The sequence below is a fragment of the Anguilla anguilla genome, chromosome 1, assembly GCF_013347855.1.
Source record: "Anguilla anguilla isolate fAngAng1 chromosome 1, fAngAng1.pri, whole genome shotgun sequence".
Taxonomy (NCBI): domain Eukaryota; kingdom Metazoa; phylum Chordata; class Actinopteri; order Anguilliformes; family Anguillidae; genus Anguilla; species Anguilla anguilla.
Genome location: NC_049201.1, coordinates 26,348,752 through 26,366,340, shown reverse-complemented (window position 1 = coordinate 26,366,340; position 17,589 = coordinate 26,348,752). Strand labels below are relative to the sequence as shown.

At 46.3% G+C, this 17,589-nt stretch overlaps 1 pseudogene; it reads left to right on the top strand.

Moving 5' to 3' along the window:
- The first annotated feature begins 1,330 nt into the window (after positions 1–1,330).
- On the top strand, positions 1,331–16,568 carry LOC118209789 (annotated as a pseudogene).
- Positions 16,569–17,589: the final 1,021 nt, after the last annotated feature.

Here is a 17,589-nt window from a genome sequence, read left to right as displayed (position 1 = left end):
GATGACGTACAGGAGAGATGCTAGAGTGCACCCCTGTCTGACGCCAGACCTGATGGCAAACGGGTCAGAAGGCTGCCGGTTGACCACCACTCTGCCCGTTATGTCAGTCAGGCAGATCTTCGTCCAGCGCCGGAGGGCCATCTGCTCATCGCCCAGACGTCTGTCAAGGCGGCCCAGGAAGGTGTCCATGAGAGCCCTGTCGGAGGGCCTCTCACTATAAAGGCCCCCGTAGAACTCCCCGGCCACCTCCCGGACCGCCGCCTCTTCAGACACCACCACACCTCTGTTGTTATAGAGAGACACGATGTTGTTAGTCTTAGACCGCGCCCTGCGGAAGAAAAACCGTGTGCACTTCTCATCCTCCTCGAGGCCCTGGAGCTTGGAGCGGAAGGTACATTTTTCCCGCTCTTCCCGGTAGAGGGTGGTGAGGCTCTGCCGAGTCTGTACAATTTCACTGCTAACATCCAGGCCTCGGGACTGAAGGAGGCTCAGTCTCTGGAGGGCAGCATTGTGATATACAAAGCTGCCCTCCTTTCCTTTGCCTTCCTCTGCCCGACTGCCCGGAAGTATCCTCGTACTCGCTCCTTCACCATTTCCCACCACTCCACCAGGGAGTCAAAGAGATGTTTAAGACTCACCCACTCCAGGCAACGTCTCGAGAAGGAGAGTCGCACCTGGGGGTCTTGGAGATGGCTGGTGTTCATTCGCCAGAGCCCCTTACCCACGGTTATAGGTTTCTTCCAGGCCAGGGACACGGTCACCATGTGGTGGTCTGAGAAGTGCACCGCCTGGATGGAATAAGCGGACACCCCCAGGCCTGGGGAGAGCAGAAACAAATAAATTCTAGAAGAGGAGCTGCCAGAGGAACTCACCCACGTGTGTTGGGGGGGAGAGGCGCCCCCGGCGTCGCGGAGGGAGAAATCCTCTATGAGGGACCGCTGCAGGTCGCTGGATCGGTCCCATCTGGGTCTGCTTCGGTCCTCGTCTGTTAGTGCACAGTTGAAATCCCCCCCCCACGACAACCTGCATTGTGCAATGTAAAAGTGGTGATAGTTTTGTAAAGAGGGAGACCCTCTCGACCACGCTGGTGGGGCCGTACACGTTGATGACCCTGAGTGGGGAACCCCCGACCTCGAGATCGGTGACAAGGATTTGCCCACTCTCTACAATGTTGCTTGATGTTATTCGCACAAAGGGATTTTTCACCGACGTGCCGACCCCATCAGCTCTGGCGATGTTAGAGCCAGACCAGAGAGAGTCTCCCAATCTCCATTCTCCCTCCAGAATGCCATCCAACTCCCGGAACGGAATGCCACATTCCTGGAGCAGGATGACGTCCGAGGGGACCTGTGAAAGAAGTATTTTCATTTTTGACTGATAAATCCCTCTCTCTGCAGGTGAAAACCTTGGGGCCTCTCGGTAACGGCTCGGAGGATAAGCTGTCCGTGTTCATGGACCTCGTGGATGGCGTCTTCCTGCACAAGATCATGACACAGATGTAAGCAGCAGCTCTGCGTGTGATTGTATGAGAGAGCGAGTGAGAGAGTATGATTGGCCAGTGTATGCACATGTTGACAGATGATTGGTCGGTGTGTTTACTTTTGGCGTGATTTGGCAGGGGTGCATCATTGAAGCAGATGTTGCTTGAGAAGTGTGCGTGAGCAGCACCTGCTTTAGTGATGAAGCTGGAGGGAGGGTGTAATCCAGACAGTGTGATGACTGCCTCGTCTCGAAACCTTGTCTTTAATTCCGCCTCGAATAACTGCCTCTACCTAAGTAGAATACAACAGAGCCGTTTTGAGAATGGAGAGGACACTGAATCAGTTCGACTTCCCGCTCATTCACGCGTATTAGTGGATGGTATTCAGTGAAAGTGATAGCAATGTTAGCGGTACTGCAGTACTTCCTCACTGTTAACTTATGACAGTGATATCAGTGTAACAAGTAAAATGTGTCGAGCGGTACTGTTAATATTGTTTCTTATGTGCTATTAATGTTATCAGAAACGGTATTCGTAGTAATATAATGGTAATACGTTATTGTAATTAGTTGTAATTGTAATTTGTATTATTGTATTATTTCTTGTCCTTCCTGTGAGAGGACTTCAGCAGGAAGCAGCACTGTGAAGCTGGTTCAGTCCTGCTGACTCCCGGTCCGGCGGGTATGCAGGATATAGTCGTGCTGTCATGCAGTTGGGGTTGCCGTGCATGAATAAGTCTTGTGAAAACTCCAGTCTGGCGGTTTGAAATGATGCAAATGTCAGAGCCAGCACGAGTCTCTCATTACGCTGTGGCAGTCCGGTCTGTGACCTGTCGCCATGCCGACTAACATGGCGTCCCTCTATCCCTTCAAACACTCAACTGAGGGGCTGCAGCGTTGCATATTGCTGGGTTAACTGTAGATGTGCCAACAGATGCTGGTGAGAGAATATAGATCAGAACAGGCCTTGAATTCCTCCATTGGCACGCCCCTTGGAGCGACGGTTCTCTTAAGATTTGAGGGGGTCCTCAGTGATCATTACGGCAACAGTGGAATTCAGTTTGTGATGGACTCAGCTGCTCAACCATAAACAGGATCCTCTGAAAATTTGTTCAATCTCCTTAACGGGAGCCTCTTGGCTGTGTGCGGAGTCGTAATTTATTACCGAACTTGAGAGCACTTCTGCAAACGTGCTGCTTCTGCCATTAACGTCTAGTGCCAGTAGCGCTGGGCTAACCGCTCTCTGTGAAATATTTGAAAACGGAGCCGTCGGCGGGTTGGGCTATCCATCGGAATGAACCGCTGGCCTCTGGGAGCTGGAGTGTGCCATTTAACGGCGCGTTTTTACCCCCTTACACCCTTCTTTTCGGCGAGCCATGCGGCTGTCGGACATGCCTCTGCGCTAAGTCATTCCGTGCCCGCTAATCCCGCAGCGGCAACTGGACCAGCTGCGTCCGTTGCGAGGCGTTGCCAACGGCCGTCGCTTTGCCATCTCAGAACGTGGCTGCGTTTTAAGCACATTTTTTATTGACAAATGTTAGGGAGGGGATTTACTTGTTTCCCCCGGGCACTCGTTTGTCTGAGGCGGCTTCTGCACTCAATTTGGGGGATGCTCATGGGTAACGACAGGCCTGTTGACCCCTGAGCACCGGCTGTTGCCACGGGAGATGCAGAGAGTGAGAGAATATGACATGTGACCGGCGAGGTTAAAGGTGGGTCAGGCTGGCGGGGGGGCAAGGGGTGGGGGGGAGGGTGACTCACACCCAGCTAGCTCGGAGCATTGCATTTGCCGAAAGTAGAACGCGTTAGCGCGTACAATGCAACACACAGATGCCACGATGCAGTCTGGAGGCCTAGATGTATTGCATTGTGCCAGTTCATCTGCTTAAATGAACATTAATGACCTCGTAATGTGTTGACCTGGTAGCTGAAGCCTACAGGTTACGTGTGTTTGTTTGCTGCTTTGTGAAAGATGTAACGCTCTGTAAAATACGTCTGGCCTTGATTCTCTTTACTTCTCTTTCTGCGGATGACTCTTTCATAGAACTTTATGCCCAGATATGAGGAACTGTACATTTTCATCGTATTTGGAGAAATTACAAACCTTTTGGAAATATTGGTATGCCTATAGGGTTTGTCAAAGACTGTGGGGCAGACATCTGCTCTCAGGTCCAGAATGTCACTTCTAACCCCACCATAAAAAACAAATTTCAAATCGACTATTGAAGCCCTATGCTCAAGTGGTTGTGTGTGCAGAACTTGGCATTGCACTCGACAGGATGGGTAAGCGATTAGCCAGTGCGTTAGACGTAACTGTGGTGGAGGGATAAATTCATGGGAACTTTTGGGATTTTTAAAAAATGTTCATCTTCAATCAATCAATCATCAATCAAAATTTATTTGTATAGCGTATTTTAAAGCAGATGTCACAATACGCTTTACAGAGAACCCTGGCCTAACCCCCCACAGGAGCAAGCCTAAGGCAACAGTGGCAAGGAAAAACTCCCTGTGGTAGATGGGAAGAAACCTTGGAAGGAACCAGGCTCAAGGGGGAAACCCATCCTCCTCTGGTCGGCTCAGGGTGCCGACTGTTGACCAGAATGTCAGCCAGTTTCATAAGATATGTGATGTGGCCCAGATGATGGGTGGGGCCGGGTGGCGGTGATGGGGAACAGCAGGTGGCGACAGATGTGGGCAGGGTGGAGGCAATGACGAAGGAGGGGCTGGACCGCAGAGGTGGGGGAGACCAGACGACTCTCGAAGCACTCTCGAGGGTTGGGGCAAGAGCCCCGCTGGCAGTATGGGGAAGAGGGTAGAAAGGCAATTAGGGAATTTGCAATATAGCAGACAGTGGGTAAGGTGGCAGTGGTATGTATTGGGGGGACCCCGCCAGGAGTAGAATATGGCTGGATATCTACTAGGACAGGGATGGAGAGCCCATGCAGTCATGAGGGGTAGACAACCATACCCACCTATCAAGAGCCAGCCCATGTAAAGTCGGGTCACAGCTGATTGACAGGTGACAGTAGGGAAAGGATTGCCACCTACAAAGCTCTATGACTACAGGTTTCTCGCACCCTGTCTCCAGACTACAACTGATTGTAAGCCTGACCATAGAGGTGCGTTTTTAATCTAGATTTAAATATTGAGACTGACTCCTTTATAAATTTTGTAAGCTGGTTCCACAGTAGTGGGGCCCTGTAGGAGAAAGCCCTACCACCTTTTAGGATTTTGTAAATTCTTGGGACTACCAAGTAACCTGCGTCTTGGGATCGGAGTGACCTTGTGGGCTTATAGGGTAGGAGCAGGTTAGATATGTAACACAGGTGCACGTCCATGCAGAGCTTTAAAAGTCAGGAGCAAAACCTTGAAGTCTATCCTATGCTTAATGGGTAGCCAGTGAAGCGACGCTAGTATTAGTGTAATATTTCTTAGTTCTGGTCAAGATACGAGCAGCTGCATTCTGCACAAGCTGGAGACTCTTTAACGAGTTATTAGGGCAGCCAAAAAGCAGGGCGTTACAGTAATCTAACCTAGACGTAACAAATGCATGGATCAATTTTTCAGCATCCCCGACTGACAGGAAATGTCTAATTTTAGCTATGTTGTGCAGCTGAAAGAAGGCAATTCTGGATATGTTTTTTATATGGGTGTCAAAAGATAGATCAGGATCAATGGTGACACCAAGGTCTTTAACGACCATATTAGGTTTAGCCAAACAACCATCACAGTTTAGGGAGTAGGTGAGAGTAGACTATTTCTCCCTTAATATTTTGGGACCTAAAACCAACATTTCAGTCTTGTCTGAATTTAGGAGCAGAAAATTTGAAAGCATCCAAACCGTGATATCTACAATACAGGCCTCTAACCGTGAAAGTGGCAGTGCTTCGCCAGGTTTCATTGAAATATAAATCTGGGTATCGTCCGCATAACAGTGGAACTCTACGCCATGTGCCCGGATAATATTGCCAAGTGGTAGCATATATAGCGAGAAGAGTACTGGTCCTAGTACTGATACTTGTGGAATACCGCATTACATTATTGAGGAGCTGGACTCTTCTTTTAATTTTACAAACTGTTTCCTGTCACGTAGGTATGATCCAAACCATGCGAGTGCCTGTCCATGAAGTCCAACACAGGCCTTGATTCTGTCCAGTAGAATTCCATGATCAATTGTGTCAAAAGCTGCACTCAGGTCGAGGAGCACAAGAACCGACACAGAGTTACGGTCGGCTGACAGTAGTAAATCATTCGTAACCTTCGTAAAGTGCGGTTTCTGTGCTGTGGTGGATTGGAATACTTCATGGATACCGTTAGAGCTAAGGTATGCACTTAGTTGCTTAGCAACAGTTTTCTCCAATAATTTTGGTAGAAATGGAAGGTTTGAAATAGGTCTATAATTTTCCAGTTTATGAGGTTCTATGTTTGGTTTCTTCAATAATGGCCTAATAACTGCCACTTTTAGTGACTCCGGTACATATCCTGTGACTAGGGATGTGTTAATGATTTTTAGTATATGCTGGCCTAGTACTGGAAATAGTTCTTTAATCCAGTTTGAAGGAATAGAATCGAGTAGACAGGTCGTTGGTTTTGCAGACATGACTAATTCGGATAACTCGACCATGCTAATGGGCGTAAAACAGTTTAGTACCGCTGTCTGTAAATCTTCCTGTTTTAACTAGGTGCGGGGCTGTTTGTTAACATGAACAGAAATAGTGCATGATGGAGACAGTTTGGAAATCTGGTCTCTAATAGCCTCAATTTTCTGATCGAAAACGTTCATGAAGTCAATGCTGCTAAGATTGGAGGAATAAGTTGAAAACTCTGATGATTGTTTTTTAGTTAATTTATCCACAGTACTAAATAGAAATTTTGGGTTATGTCTGTTTTGTTCAGTTAGTTTTGAGAAAAAGGCAGATCTAGCAGAAACAAGAGCTTGATTATACTGAAGAAAGCTGTTTTTCCATGCAAGATGAAATAGGCTACTTCTAGCTTAGTAGACCGCCATTTTCGCTCTAATTATCTGTTAGACTGCTTCAGGGCCCGGGTGGTATCGTTGTACCATGGAGTGTGCTTTTTCCGACTAGGGTTTCTTCTTTTAAGGGGGGCAACAACATCAAGAGTGTTCCTGAGGGTGAGGGTTAGTTAGTGAGTCAATTGGTCCAGAGCAGCTTCATCAGCATTTTCATCAGCCTTTTCTTCTGTGGAGAGGAATGACTCTGGAAGCATATTTAAAAACTTTGGAATAACCTCAGGGTTTACTGATCGGCTGTAGTAATGTCTAGGCTCTGATACAAGAGAATTTGATGCCTTAATATTAAACGTAATGAGGAAATGATCTGATAGTATAGGGTTATGAGGTGCGATGGTAAGATTTACCACACTAATACCATGGAACAGAACTAAGTCTAAGGTATGGCCACGGTAGTGAGTAGGCTCACAAACATTCTGTACAAAACCAATGGAATCAAGAATAGAGGCAAAAGCTGTTCCTAGGGGGTCACCATTTTTATCCACATGTATGTTGAAATCACCAACAATTATGACCTTATCTGCTGAAATTGCTAGGTGTGATAAAAACTCAGCAAATTCCCTTAAGACCCAGGTGGCCTGTAAACAGACACAAGAAAAAAGGACTGCCCGCTAGCACTTTTATTAGCTAGATCGGGCTGTACACAGTTAGGAATAAGAACTTCAAAAGAGGAGAACATATATCCATGCTTAGGCGCTAGACTCAATAAGGACTGATAAATAGCTGCAACGCCTCCCCCTCTGCCTGATGGACGTGGCACCTGCGTACCTATGAAACCCACAGGAGACGCTTCATTAATCGCAACATATTCATCAGGTCTTAGCCAAGTTTCAGTCAGACATAATACATTGAGATCATGGTCTATTATCAATTCGTTGACGAGATCTGCTTTTGGAGTGAGTGATCTAACATTTAATAGACCAATTTTTAAGGATGGTTCACTATGATTAGTAGCAGCGTGCTTTGTTTTTATGACAATTAAGTTATCCACATCAATTCCACGGTTAGCTTTACGTTTGGCATAGATGCGTGGAACAGACACAGTCTCAATATAACAGATATCAGATTCTAGTTTAAAAGTATTAGTTAAAGGGGCTTTTGAAATACTATTTCTGTTAGCTAGCTCTGAAACGCACCTTGCAGACAGAGGCGTAGGGCCATATGTCTGGGACACAGGTATAAAGAAACGAGCAGGCAAATACGTAAGGTTAGAATCCTGCAGCCTGGCCGGCGCCCTGATGGAGTGTCAGGATCTGGCCTTACTAAGACTAGCAGCTATGTTGTTCAGTAGGACACGAGAACCTCTCCAGCTCGGGTGGAGTCCGTCTCTCTTCAGTAGGCCAGGCCTTCCCCAGAAATCAGGCCAATTGTTAATAAAGTCTATGTCACTAGATGAGCACCACTCCAACAGCCAGAGATTTAGCGAAGATAGCCTACTGTAGACCTCATCGCTCCTACGAGCTGGAAGCGGGCCAGAGCAAATTACTTCCTGACACATCTTTTTAGCCACTGCACACACCGATATAAAATTATTTTTAGTGACCTCCGATTGCCTCAATCGGATGTCGTTTGTGCCGGATAACAACGTGGATAACAATCCTAGAGTATTTACGTTTACTTTTAGCCAGCACTTTTAAATTTGCCTCAATGTCGGTGGCTCTGGCACCAGGAATACACTGTACTATGGTCCCTGGTGTCTCTAATCTCACGTTTCTCAAAATGCTATCCCCTATGATCAGGGCTTTCTCAGTAGGTGTGTTACTGAGTGGGGAATATCGGTTGGAAACGCGAGTTTGGTGGTGCTCGGCGGCCCTGGGCCAGCAACTATGTTTCTTTGGTACCGTGATAAAATCGTCCTGCAGCGAGGACACTGGCGGCGGAGAAACACTCGCATCTAAACTAGCATCCGGCTCGGGTAAAAGGGAGTCTAAGAAAGTCTCACTCTCCTGAATCTGATATAAGGTCCGGATGCGCGTCTCTAACTCAGCTATTTTCTGTGCCAATTCTAAATTAAGCTGACACTTAGAACAAGTACCATTACTCGTAAAATTGACAGCAGAGCTAAGACTAACCATACACCCAACTATGCAGGGAATGGAAGCCATGATGCGCTCTTACCGTATTTTCTTTAGTCATTCGATTTACAATCTTTGTCATATTAAAACTGCATCCTCCATTTGGTGGTGCTAAATGGAGTACTTTTGTATTAAAGGTTGTCTGTGTAATTTTTGGTCTTCATGAACTCATCCCAAGTGTCTCGCGCAGAAGTAAACCAAGCTCCTTCTGAACTTACGTTTCTGTGTTTGAGCTGAGGTTTCCAGATCCCCGAGGTCTGCTAGCATGCGCAAGAAAGGAACCTTCACCTAAGATCCTCAGATCATTCAAAGCTCCTCCCTGGCACCTTGGATGTCAGTTGGTCATAGGGTTCAAATCCACTGGTGGTTGTTGTGGTTGAGCAGTACTGTACGGACTGTACCATGTTTTACTGTCATGCAGCTGTTGTTTATTCAGGGACCACCATGCTCAAAAGACACTAGACTAGACTGAGGTAAGTGGTGTCTACAGCCCCACGGTGGCATGGCCTGCTGTTGATTAATCCGGAAGCAGTTTTATAGCCCATTCCCTAGTTTGCGTGCAGTCTTTTCCCATACCCCCATTTTCCGTGCCGAAATGGGAAGGTCCATCTCCCCACCTCCAAAAAGTGTAGCCCCGGTGTATGTTCTTGGTGTGGTTTTTGCTTTGGAATGCCGTTCAAGTGTCCTCCCTCATCCTCCAATTGGCTAGCCACGCACATACCACGCAACTCAATGGTATTTTTCATACCAAAGTGTGGAAGGGGCTGTAGGTTTTCCAGAAAAAAAGCATAAACGTGCAGTAGGAGAACGGGCTGTTTTGCTTTTCCGCACTACGGCGCCGTTATCAGCTCCCCAGGAATAGATCATGCATGTGACCACTCTGCCCTGAACACCCTCGTTTCTCCTTTTACTCCTTCAGGACGATGAGAAGTTCCTGACGGACCTCTTCGCACAGCTAACCGAGGAAGCGACAGACGACCACAAAAGACACGAACTGGTAAAGAAAAAAGTGACCGCCATCTTAATATTCTTCTTTGGTTGGTGATTGTTATTATTATTCAGTGAAAGGCGAAGACTGAGGTTTAGAAGGGGTTATTTTACTGTCATTAGCGAAGGTTGACAAAGTCCTTTTTTCACAAAATGGATGTATTTTCGTGCTTGGCTTGGGTCCATTTGCTTGTACAGCATCACCTGAAATGAAACTCTTCAGTATTGCTGCAGTTGAAATTGAACCTTGACTAAGGAAACTGAAATAACCATTATCTATATGTGTATTCCTGTCTTGTGTATTCCTGTCTAATGCAACATGTTTCCTTGATGTAGGTAAATTTCCTGAAGGAATTTTGTGCTTTTTCTCAAACATTACAACCTCAGAACAGAGATGCCTTCTTCAAAACATTGTCAAACATGGGCATCCTTCCAGCACTTGAAGTAATTTTGGTAAGCCAGAGAGATGATATATTGGTCCCCAGCTCCACGGCATTTTCTCAGATGTTTTCAGTGATTAGGTGCCATATCCAAAGAGTATAGAATGTCCGCTGTCAACAGGTGTGTCCCTGCATACTTCCATGCTCTGTACTACCGTTCTCTTGAATGTCCACTCCAGTTTCTTGGAACACAGAAAGCTGAGTTTTTATCCTCAAAGTTTGCTGTAACTATTCAAAAACTGAATAGATGGTTCAGTTACTTCTTTCCCTGTCAAAGCATGCATCAATGCATACTTGAAAGTCACACTCCAAGATGGCTGCATACTCGCTTTGTGTTGTTGGAGCATGGAAGTTTGCAGTCTGGGACACAGCTTATGTCTTTGTTCAGATTTTAACTTCCTTGTGCTGCTCTGTCTGTGATATCACAAGTCGTGAGTCTTGCTTGATTGGTCCTGGCTATGCAACATTGAGTGAGATTTATTTGGCTATATTATTCTGTCTGTGACATAAAAAGGAGTGAGTTTTGCTTGTTTGGGCCTGGCTCTCCTGCTTTATGACATCATGAGGGGTAAATCTTACTAGACGGATTATCCTTGCTGTGTCTGTGACATCACAAGTTTCTCCTCATTGGTCCTTGGCAGGGAATGGATGATGTCCAGGTGCGCAGTGCTGCTACCGACATCTTCTCCTATCTGGTGGAGTACAACCCCTCCATGGTGCGGGAGTTTGTGATGCAGGAGTCCCAGCAGAACGACGATGTGAGTGGTCTGCCCATCGCCGTCCGGACCCTTTTGGCTTTGTGTTTGGTGTTGTACCTTGTCCTTTCATGTTTCACTGACCGAAACGTGCAAAAATTTAAATTCTGTGTGTGGAAATGTGAGGAAATGACCACAGAGAAATGTATAGCTGAACTAAACGGGTAGTCCAGTTTAGTTTTTAAGCTTCTTCACATCAAGCACTGCTGCACTGTGGATGTCTTCCCACATAATACATTATTTCAAACCATTCATAGTATACCGGGACTCATGTGGCACAAGCATATTCGGATTCCATCAGTTTTCCTTCAGTGAGCTGTGTGCCTGTATCAAGAAGTAACCTGTTAAGGCGCTGCCAGAAATCAGTTGGAACAACTCCATTTGTCTCTGTCGCATGCAGAAGGTCCATCTGGCTATTACAGTATTCAGCGAGCATATACAAGTAGTCTGAGAAGGTGTGCCGAAGTCCACATAAACTAGCTTAAAAAACTGAACTAGAGTAAAAACTGAATCGCACTACGTGATTGGTGCATGCGAGCCATTTTTCCCAGTCATGAAACTTGAGTATTGGGGAAATTATTGGAGGCTAGGGGCAATGGAACAGGAGAACAGGTTTAGCCTTTGAATGTCTTTACCCCTAACTTAGCATAAACCTCTTGCGTATTGAGTAAGAAGCATCCCCATTGGGGCCGGGTTGGTATTTAATTTACATTTAAATTCAAATTTACATGCATTTGTTTAGCAGACACTCACTTCCGGAACGGTTTATAGAATGCTGAAATCATACGCTTTTATCCTCAAAACATAAACCGCTGCATATCTGTCCCGGTTAGCGGGTTCCTTTCAGTCGGCCCCCAGTTTAGCCCTTGGTAACAAGACTGTAGCCAATCAGTGGCTCAAGTGAAGCACTTTTGGTCAATGCTAAAACACAGTGGACAGTGCAGCCCTCCAGGCCTGATGCCAGGTGTGCATGGCAGTTTGAGTGTGTCTGGCACACCAGTGTGGTACCAGCACTACAGTCCCTCTTATTCTGACGTTCCGTTCCTTTGTGTGATTATGTACTTAATGCATCGTCTTTTATTAGCTTGTATATTCACTCTGGATGAGGTGAGAGGGGAAGCACTGTATTGAAATAAACGGTGAGTGTGTTGACTTTGCTGGGTCACACAGATGCGCTGTAATGTGGCTCCGCCCCCTCATTTTCCCAGGACATCCTCCTCATCAACCTGATCATCGAGCACATGACTGCGACACCGACCCGGAGCTGGGCGGGGCCGTGCAGCTGATGGGCCTGCTGCGGACGCTGGTGGACCCGGAGAACATGCTTGCCACCGCCACCGTGAGCCTCGTCCCTTCTCTTTTTCTCCTCTCCCTCACACCCTCTCTCCCCTCCCTCCTTATCTCCCCGCGACAGTCGCTCAGCCGGTTCGGAGATAAAGGAGAGGACGTCATGTCTGTCGTCAGGCGATTTTCAGAGATTGCGCAAGATGGACACCAGTGGTGGGAAATCCTGGTCCAGAAAGTCCTCCTCAGTGTTTTGTTCCAATCACCTGGATTTTCTAATGAGCAAAATTCTTCAGAGTTCATGGGTGGAAGAAACACGTTTACTTTCTAACCCCAGGACTTTCAACCTCTCATGGGCACCTTTCCCAATCGACATTCAATTCAATTTCATTTGTATAGCATTTTTTACAGAGAACTGTTACAAAGACACTTTACACAGTAGCAAGGCAAGAGACAGAGCAAACGGAGCAAACACCAGGCCTGTACCCCCCAAATAGCAAGTAAAATAGGTTAAAAAAACTCACAGTGGGGGGAGAACCCTCAAATGGTGGTGAAAAAACTCCCCAATGGAAAGAAATCACAAGAGGAGCCCCACTATAGAGGAGGAGCCCATGCTTCACTGGCCAGCCTAGTGTAAATTAGTAGACTGCAAATCAAATGGGGTGAGCAGGTTACATCGGAGGTGAAAACTAACAGGAATAATAGAAGACCAAATGGTATAGTTCAGAATAGTACATTTTCGAGGAGATATAGACAATCGACATAGAGCTGTTAGACAGGCCTATCATTATTATTGGGGGAAAGTGGAATCTTAAGGTAACTGAATGAATGGTTTGGGATACTCACCTGTGCATCCTTCTTCATTTTGGCAGAAAACTGAGAAAACCGAGTTCCTGAGTTTCTTCTACAAGCACTGTATGCACGTGCTGTCTGCCCCACTGCTGGCCAACACCACAGAGGACAAGCCCAGCAAAGGTGTGTCACTTCATCGGTCACCGCAGTGTCAGTACTGCTCTCAGGTGTCACTGTCAGTACTGCCCTCGTGTGTCGCTGTCAGTACTGCCCTGTGTGTCTCTGTCAGTATTGCCATCGCATGTAACTGTCAGTTCTTCCCTCACATGTGACTGTCAGTACTGCCTTTGTGTAGCACTGACAGCACTGTACTGAAGAGTCACCAACAATATTACCCTTATATATCACTGTTTCTTGCTGGTTTATCATGCTTTATCTCCCAGTAACTTCCTTCAGGCTGAAGAGGAAAATAGCTGTTCTTTGTGAGGGTAGAATTATCATTTATGCAATGTTAATGTAAAAACCTCTATACCCACAGGCTTTCTGTAAGTAGAACTGCTTGTGGGCAAACAGCGCTGCTCTGTCAGTGGAGAACATACCAAATGAAATGTACTTTAATCCCGTCTGTGTGTCCCTATCCAGACGACTTCCAGACATCGCAGTTGCTGGCCCTGATCTTGGAGCTCTTAACCTTCTGTGTGGAGCACCACACCTACCACATCAAGAACTACATCATCAACAAGGACATCCTGCGGAGGGTGCTGGTGCTCACCTCCTCCCGCCACACCTTCTTGGCTCTCTGTGAGTCATCCCTCTCTCCCCATCCCAATTCACTGCAGCTGGATCAACCTCCCCTGTCCCATAACCCCCCTCATGCATTTAGAAACCCAAGTTATACCTTGTTAACTTTGTGTTCCAGAGGAATATTCTTAGGTTTCTATTCTTCTTTATCATTGTCGGCCATCTCATTTATTCCAACAGGTGCGCTCCGCTTCATGAGGAAAATAATCGGCTTGAAAGACGAGTTTTACAACCGCTACATCATGAGGAATTTCCTGTTCAAACCCGTGGTGAAAGCCTTCCTGAACAACGGCTCGCGCTACAACCTGATGAACTCAGCCATAATTGAGATGTTTGAGTACTTGAGAGTGGTGAGTAAAGAAGAACACCAGTCATTTACTCTTCTGTGCTTCACACACGGAGTTGGAGTGGGAGAGGAAGTAGACTTTTAGCGCTATCAGTCTTCCCTTTGGGTTCCCTGAACACCCTAATTGGGCAACAAGTAAAATCTGTATTGTTGTAAATTCAGTGTCACCAGTGTGTTTTCTCACCCTGGGTTATTTTAGACAATCTATGGTTCCAGAATTAGTATGCATGGTAGGTTTCAATCAACTTGGAAGACGTTTTTGTGGATGTTGCAGGAGGACATGAAGTCTCTGACGACTCACGTGGTGGAGAACTATTGGAAAGCCCTAGAAGATGTGGACTACGTTCAGACCTTCAAAGGACTGAAGCTGCGCTATGAACAACAGAGGGAGAGGCAGGACAACCCCAAACTAGACAGGTGAGAGTCGGCAAACCCCGCTTGTTTGAATTTGACTGTGGAATAATCAAAGCAATTTCTACTACAGACTTTTACACATCAGGAGGGGAAAGAAGCTTCGCTATTCAAAACTTATTTTACGTTAGGTCATTGAGTATCCACGCTTAGCGTGTCATACCTAGCGTCCTCCGTGCCGGTTGACATTTCTAATGCGCGCACGTATGTGTTCTGTGTTTGCGTGCTCGAGCAGCATGCGCTCCATCCTGCGGAACCACCGGTACCGACGGGACACGCGCACGCTCGTATATTTAACATTGTACATACAATAAAGACCTTCTGATCCAAAAATTCTGCTGATAAATGTATTGATAGTAATATAAGTAACTAGGTAGTTGATCAACCCCACCTGTGACCAACAGAGAGAGAATAAATGTGCATATAGTCAATGATGCCATTGACTATCTTAACTGCTAAATTGGCATCTTCAGCAGGCAGCTTTCACAATTTTCCAGTCCCAGCAGGGTGAAATATGCACACATTAACACCAAACCTGCTGCATTTAATCCATTGTCCGTTTTGATTCAGTGAAAGACTCTGAGGAGAAGGAGGTGTTGGCCAAGCCTACCCTGACGGGTCGCCAGAGCCCCAGCTTCAAGCTGTCCTTCTCCAGCGCCCCCAAACCCAGCCTCACCGGTCCGCCCCCCACCAGCCACCTCCCAGGGTCGCCCGGGTCACTGAGCATCGGGGCCAGGACCTCCCCACCAACGACAGCCATCACCACCAAGGTAGCCAGCCTGAGTTTCCACGCTCTGCCTTCAAATAGGACCACTTTCTTTGGTCTCTGCATGGTTGTCATCCTCTTCACAAAGGGAGGATTTAGTAACGGCCTTTCACAGATGCGTCTTCAAGCATTTCCTGTTTCCCTAGAGCGGCCTGGTGGGCCTTGTCGATTACCCAGATGACGACGAGGAGGATGAAGACGATATGGAGAACCAGGAAGAGATTCTGCCCTTGTCCAAAAAGGCGAAGCTTAGCTCTTAACTTTTTCTCCCATTCAGTCCTGCCCAGAGTGAGGCTCTGATCTCTACCTGTCCAGCAAAGTGTCGCTTCCAATGATTGCGGAAATGATTGGGGGGGGGGGGGGGGAGGAATGACGAGTATTGATAAACAGATCATCGCCGTCCACGTTCTCGTGGGTGCAAAGAGGTCCGAAGACGAACGAGCCCCTCCCCTCCGTGGACACGCCCGCCTCCACACGCAGTTCCTGATACTCAAGTGCCAATCGGACGAGCGAGTCGTGAAAGGAGGGGAGGAATCGTGGGAGGGTGCGTTGCCCCTTTTCTCGGGATGAAATGAGATTCAGCTTTCCTGCAGGTGGGGACTTGGAAGACTGACTCCCAAAAGAGAATATAGGGGGGTTAGGCCACACATTCGAGGTTTGGGGGTGGGGGGTTCCCCTTTGGGATGGACGGACACAGCCTACCCCAAACAGTGCAAGCCAGTCTGCTTGCCCTCGAAGAGACGCTGACTCAACTCCTCCCTCTTCCCTTTTCTGTTCTTTTTTTCATCTCTCATCTAAGCCCCCCCCCCCCCCTTACGTACTGGGACCAGACTAAGATGACCCAGAAGATGACGTCCTTCACTATCACTCAGCAGGAACCCCTCAATAAATGCCAGCAAATTCTCCTTTCGTACAGCTTTCTTTTCTCTTTTTTTAATGAAGGAGACCTGCCTTTAATAATTATGACTGTCACCATTCGCACTAGGTCAGGGTTTTTTTTTTTTTTTTTTAAGCCTCTGTTGAGGAATAATTGAAAAGTAGTCCCTCTTTAATCCCTTTATTTTGTTTTGGCCTTTGAAACTGCAGACATTGGAAACTTGCCCTCCCCTCTTCATTAAAGATAGTGGCGTTCTAGATGTGATAATTTTGTCATATCTTTTGTTCTTTTTCTTCATGAGTGTACGCTTAGTCATTGGGGACCATTAAAAGAATCTTTGATGTAATATAACTTAATTGTTGTGCTGGTACTTTGCATTGTGTTTACTTTTTGTCTATCTTAAGGTGTAATTAGTTGACTACAAATGAATGCATTCAGTAGCAATACTGTTTTTTAAATATATTTTTATAGTTTTTAATCCTGTCTAATGTAATAAACCTGCTCTATAAACTACAAATGCCAAGCTGTTCCAAGATTACAGTCTCAATGTCAGCATATTTCTGGAAATTGTTTTTTCTTCAAAAACTAACAAGATTTCCTTGTCACCACAAAAATCAACTTGCCAAATTGTGAAGTAAGTAACTCAAATTACACTCACATTATTTAATTTGAAGCCAAAGGGGCTGCTGGGTGGTTCATCCTATTAAGGCACTCTTCTAGAGCCTTAATTTCAAACAGTTAGTTTCAAAAGGGGGTCTTTAAAGGCACTGTAGGGGGGTCCCTTGCCAGACTTGATATGCAGTGACTATATATACGCTGCCCTCCATAATGTTTGGGACAAAGATGTGTTTTCTTGCTTTGACTATAGTTCACAAGTTTAGATTTGTAATCAAACACTTTTGTTAAAGGCTATTTTTATACATTTTAAATTCACCATGTGGAAATTACAGCAATTCATTTTAAGTAACCCCCTCCATTTCAGGGCACCATGTTTTTTTTTTTGGACAAATTGCTTTGCTGAGAAACTGTACTTTAACCTCATGGGAATTGTTTTATTACTAAAATTATGGAACGCAGAGGCAAATCAAGAAAGAAAAATGTCTTTGTCCCTGACATTATGGAGGACATTGTACATTTGGGAAAATTCATAGATTGGGTTTAAAAATATTTTAAATATAGCCCTTTATAACTTTGATGGGAGTCTCCTGGATGCCATTGCACCAGGTTGGGGGTGCCTGGAACACAAAAGGATGAAAACCCCTGCGCTGGAGCAGTCTTGCACCACACCAGCAACCTCCATTAATTGATCAGGGCCCCACAAAACTGCACATGAAGTGTCTCCCTCTGGCTTGTCTATGCCCACCCGGCTTTCAAACTGTCCAGAGGGCACCCGTGGACTGTATGCCGGAGCCGCATGTTTTCCTTCAACTGAACTCCATGCAACCTTGGCTGTGGGCTGCATTGTGGAAAGAAGTAGCCTGGGGCCACCACTCACACCTGGTGGATTAAACCTCACGCACACCGCATTAATGATTCATTAACGC